Source organism: Oncorhynchus mykiss, chromosome 28 (genome assembly GCF_057628025.1).
Source record: "Oncorhynchus mykiss isolate SJ-2025 chromosome 28, ASM5762802v1, whole genome shotgun sequence".
NCBI classification, from domain to species: domain Eukaryota; kingdom Metazoa; phylum Chordata; class Actinopteri; order Salmoniformes; family Salmonidae; genus Oncorhynchus; species Oncorhynchus mykiss.
The window spans coordinates 2,612,068-2,617,636 of record NC_143049.1 but is presented as its reverse complement, the minus strand read 5'-3'; the positions used below and the strand labels follow the sequence as shown (position 1 = coordinate 2,617,636).

The 5,569-nt window shown below is 40.5% G+C and overlaps 1 long non-coding RNA gene across 1 annotated transcript; it reads left to right on the top strand.

Moving 5' to 3' along the window:
- Nucleotides 1-5,341, top strand: LOC149970661 (uncharacterized). The gene is made up of 3 exons (XR_016492956.1): nucleotides 1-3,671; nucleotides 3,937-4,056; nucleotides 4,779-5,341. It is a non-coding gene; the product is annotated as an uncharacterized LOC149970661 (long non-coding RNA).
- The last annotated feature ends 228 nt before the right edge of the window (nucleotides 5,342-5,569 follow it).

The following is a 5,569-nucleotide window of genomic DNA, read 5'->3' as shown; positions in this document are numbered from 1 at the left end:
TTGGATGACAAAGTAATTAGCTGTGGCAAAAGCAAACAGACTGGTCTAGGATGATATGATAATTTGTTGCAGTGTCGGTCTACAGAAAGAGACACACAGAGAGAACAAAGGATTTCACATTGCTAACTCCTAAATGCCCAAAATGGGGATTTGATACAAAAGGTCCACTTGTGAGGTGGGAATAGTCCGTGGACACTTAAGGGACGGGTATGACGAGTGTGTTTCATTTGGTGACCTCCGAGAGGACAGAAAACACACAACTAGATCTCTGAATATGTACATTTCCCAATTATGGTGTTTTGCATCCAATTATTGTATAAAATTAATGAGTAAAGATAAAACTATTTGTGAAATGTAAGGTGATAAACCTTTTAATGAAGGAGAATTGTATTCCTTTAAAGTTTAACCAAGTCATTGGCTCACCCCCCGTGAGCATCAGACATGATCTGGCGTAACAGCCCTTTTCTACTGTTACGAATAAAAAACCCTCCCGAGGAAATCCTCTTCAAACCACAACAGCCTCAGAGTCTGAAGGTTGCAATGGTTGTTGAATTCCTAACCATACCACGTGGAGAATTGGCTACACGGGTGGAAATGGTTCAACTCTAAGACTATCAATCCCGACAGGATAAGAGCAAATCTTAGATACTAATTACTAGTCTGCAGCTAGAAATTGTCAACCTGGGATGTGAAGACCGACAACTAGAGGTCGACCGATTAATCGGAATGGCTGATTTAATTAGGGACGATTTCAAGTTTTCATAACAATCGGTAATCTGCATTTTTGGACACAGATTACATTGCACTCCACAGGAGACTGCATGGCAGGCTGACTACCTGTTATGTGAGTGCAGCAAGGAACCAAGGTGCATTAAACTTATCTTATAAAAAACAATCAATGATGATATTACTAGTTTATCTAGCTTCTCCTGGGTTGCATATAATCAATGCGGTGCCTGTTAATTTATCATTGAATCACAGCCTACTTTGCCAATGTGTACCTAACCATAAACATCAATGTCTTTCTTAAAATCAATACACAAGTATATATTTTTAAACCTGCATATTTAGTTTATTGCCCGCTAACATGAATTTATTTTAACTGGGGAAATTGTGTCACTTGCGCTCTGTGCAACAGTCAGTGTATATGCAGCAGTTTGGGCCGTCTGGCTTGTTTCAAACTGTGTGAAGACCATTTCTTCCTAACAAAGACAGCAAACTTCGCCAAACGGGGGATGATTTAACAGAAGCACATTTGTGAAAAAAAGCACAATCGTTGCACGAATGTACCTAACCATAAACATCAATGCCTTTCTTAAAATCAATACACAGAAGTATATATTTTTAAACCTGCATATTTAGTTAATAGAAATTCATGTTAGCAGGAAATATTAAATTGTCACTTCTCTTGCATTCATTGCGCTCAGAGTCATGGTATATGCAACAGTTTGGGCCGACTGGCTTGTTGCAAACTAATTTGCCAGAATTTTACATAAATATGACATAACATTGAAGGTTGTGCAATGTAACAGCAATATATAGACTTATGGATGTCACCCGTTGGATAAAATATGGAACGGTTCTGTATTTCACTGAAAGAATTTACGTTTTGTTTTTTTAAATGATAGTTTCCGGATTTGACCATATTAATGACCTAAGGCTCGTATGTGTGTTATTATATTATAATTAAGTCTGATTTGATAGAGCAGTCTGACTGAGCGGTGGTAGGCAGCAGCAGGCTCGTAAGCATTCATTCAAACAGCACTTTCCTGCATTTGTCAGCAGCTCGTCGCTGTGCTTCCAGCATTGCAATGTTTATGACTTCAAGCCTATCAACTCCCAAGATTAGGCTGCCAATACTAAAGTACCTATTAGAACATCCAATAGTCAAAGGTATATGAAATACAAATGGTATAGAGAGAAATAGTCCTATAATAACTACAACCTAAAACTTCTTACCTGGGAATGTTGAAGACTCATGTTAAAAGGAACCACCAGCTTTCAAATGTTTTCATGTTCTGAGCAAGGAACTTAAACATTAGCTTTTTTACATGGCACATATTGCACTTTTACTTCTCCAACACTTTGTTTGTGCATTATTTAAACTAAATTGAGCATGCTTCATTATTTATTTGAGACTAAATTCATTTTATTGATGTGTTTTAAAATAAGTGTTCATTCAGTATTGTTGTAATTGTCATTAATACAAATATATATTTTTTAAATTACTAATTAAAAATCGGCATCGGCTTTTTTTGGTCCTCCAATCGGTATAGGCATTGAAAAATCATAAATCGGTCGACCTCTACCGACAACCCGAAAACCCGAAACATCTATTCTATGAGAATATTTCGGAATGGTACCCTGAAGTATCCATTTTAACCACGTAAGAGGCAGAGAGCGAGAGAGACTCGTATGAACTCTGACAGACGGACGATTCCACAACGACACACTGAGCGTAAATATATATTGATTGCAGTTATTCCCGAATGAGTGAGCAGTCATGTGCAAAGGATTAGCATTTCAATTAATATAATTATCAACTGTAGTGATTCCTTTTGTTGGTCTTTCCCGCTGTTCAGTCCACACCTACTTCCCTTTGTCCACCAAGCAGTCATATTGGCTTAGCCCACTGGGGAACCTCCCCAATCATTTCCTTGTAACCATATCTGTTTGTTTATGCATTTCTGTGATTATTTAGTTAGTAAATAAACAATTAAGATAATTGGTGTATGGATGATTCATAGTAAAGGCTGGGTTCGTGCATATAACCAACAATTTCCGACACTTGGAATGAGACTAACATGAGGTAAAGAATCATTCATGAATTAGACTAATTGATCAGATAAAGTTATCTGAAGAGTTATATTAGGAAAATTATAACTTTAATCTTAAGATTTCCTTGGTGCCCCGACTTCCTAGTTAATTACATTTACATGATTAGTTTAATCGCATAATAATAATTACAGAGAAGTGATTTGATAAACAAGTCTTCACTTTTAATGATGCCAAAGACACGACCCTTGCTAGACCTGTCAAAAGTTCTCTCAAAGTGCAGAATGGAGTCCACAACCAGCCTGATTCGCAAGTCAAAAAGTTCAGTAAACGCAGTTGTCAGATCCTGGACAGTGATGAGGCTCCAGTCGGGAAAGAACAGGCAGTCAAACGGGAACAAGAGGACAGGGCTGTCCTACCCAAGAAGGAAAAGGTAGACTACATTTCCCACCACATGTTCTTCTCTATGTAAACCCTCTCTATTAAAGGAGATTATTTGCACACCCTGCACTGGGCCTGTATTCACAAAGCGCCTCATAGAAGGATCACGTCCCCCCTGACCATGTAATCTTATTCATTAGAATCTAAAAGGCAAAACGGGTTCTAGATCAGCACTCCTACTTTAAGACCCTTGCTACATATAGCCCCTGGTCTATGCAATTAAAGACGAGGCAACGTGTGTGTGTGTGTGTGTGTGTGTGCACGCACGTGTGTGTGTGTGTGGATCTGAGTAAGAACTTTTTTCTTTCCCCCACAGGATGAAGTATTCAAGGCACTCCCCACCCCCCTGTACCCTGCTGCTGCCCCCGTCACTCCTGCTACACCGGTGACCCCAGCTGCCACCCCTGAAACTGCCACGTCCACCTCACCTTCAGTAATACTCAAGCGCCGGACCGGTCAGTCTCTAAACAAGTCCATCAGCCTCTAGTAACACGCTGTTAACTGTCCATGTTATCTAGTGCAGCTTGCATTTTCAAAGGTGTTTGAAAAATGAAAAAAAAAAAAACTCACATCTGGTCTTACTCGCTGCAGGTGCGTGGGAATTATTACTAAAAGTAAAGAGAAGCTTGCACACAAGTTGTTTGAAAAAGGAATTAGGCTGCATAATTGCACACGTGCTCAGTAGTAATGTATCTCTATTTTTCTGTGTCATCTCTGTAGCAAGGAAGCCGTTCCCAAAGAGAGAGCTGGACAGCAGGAGTGGCAGTGAGGAGGTGGTGAAGGAAGAACAAGGACCTCAGAAAAAAAGAGCACGGGTTGACAAAACACAGGACAGCACAGGTAAGGTTTATTTTCCTCCATTACAAGTGTATTGCATCACTCTCTCTCTGTCGAGAATGAAGAGGAAGCGATGGAGGTGGGAGGAGAGGGAAAAAAGTGTGGGTACGCCTAAGGTAGAGCCGAAAAAAAACAGAGCAGAAAGAGACAGGTGAAGAGAAGACTAAAGACGAAGAGAAGGAGAAAGAAATTGATGTGAAAGAGACCATGACCGAGAAGGGGGAGGATGATGGAAAGAAGTTGGATGGAAAAGGGAAAAAGCCGTAAAACTCAGAAGATGGCAGTAAAGGATGACAAAGAAAAGCAGAAAAGTCCTAAAAAATGAAAAGGCTGTAAAGGAGACGGAAGAAACTGAGGACAAAGTGTAAAAGCCCCCAAGACAAGAAAGCCCCTATCAGCAATTTCTTTGAGATTTTTCCCCACACACTTACTTCCTCCCTAGCACTGAAACCTCCTATATGAATGAGTTTGCTCTCTGCAGTTTGTTTAGAAGAAACAAGTGTGTCAAATGGCATCCTATTCCCTATATAGTGCACTACTTTTGACCAGCGCCATATAGGCCCTAAACAATTTTAGTGCATTATATAGGGTGCCATTTGGGCCTTAACCTAACTTTGCTATGGGAAGTTTAGAAGAAATCTGTAGTGGTGTAAGAGGCTTATAAGCTGCAGAGATGGCAGTGGAACAAGTAAATGGAACATGCTTTGTACTTCTCTGTTATCTAGCTCCCAGGAAAGCAGCTGTGAAGATGGAGAAACCAGAGGAGAAAAGCGTGGAAGACAAATAGGAGTAAAAGCGTGGAAGACAAATAGGAGTAAAAGCGTGGAAGACAAAAAGGAGAAGAGTGAGGGAGAAGGAAAGCTGAGCACAGAGAAGGGGAAAAGGTGGCTAGTATCACTGAGGACGTTAAAAGACAAGAAAGGGTAAGAGGGAGACAACTGCCGATAATGCATATATTTACTTTACACCAGCGGTCACCAACCGATCTCCAAGCCATTCCTCTTTTTATTATCGTTTTGTACTTTTTACCTGTTTTTCCTCCCCAATTTTGTGATATCCAAGTGGTAGTTAGTCTTGTCCCATCGCTGCGACAGTCGAGAGCCATGCGTCCTCCGAAAAACCACCCTGCCAAGCCGCATGGCTTCTTGACACACTGCTCCCTTAACCCGGAAACCAGCTGCACCACTGTGTCTGAGGAAACACCGTTCAGCTGGGCTACACCATTTTGTGATGCAAAACATGGGCTGGGCTACATGATGCATGCGACTGATTTGAAAGAGTTGCAGACAGAAAAAGGCATGTGCTGTGCATCATTCACAAGTGATAATACTCTCACCATTCAGACTATTTTCAATTTAAATGTTGTCTTTAAATGTGTGTGAAATTTGTTTTGATTTCAAATGGGATATTTATCATGCACTTGTCAGAGCAGGGGCAGTGTAAAAACGAAAGACGCCATCAGTATGCACTTGAATAGTAAAGGACCCTTTTCCCACTGTTCATTTTCATGCCAGCC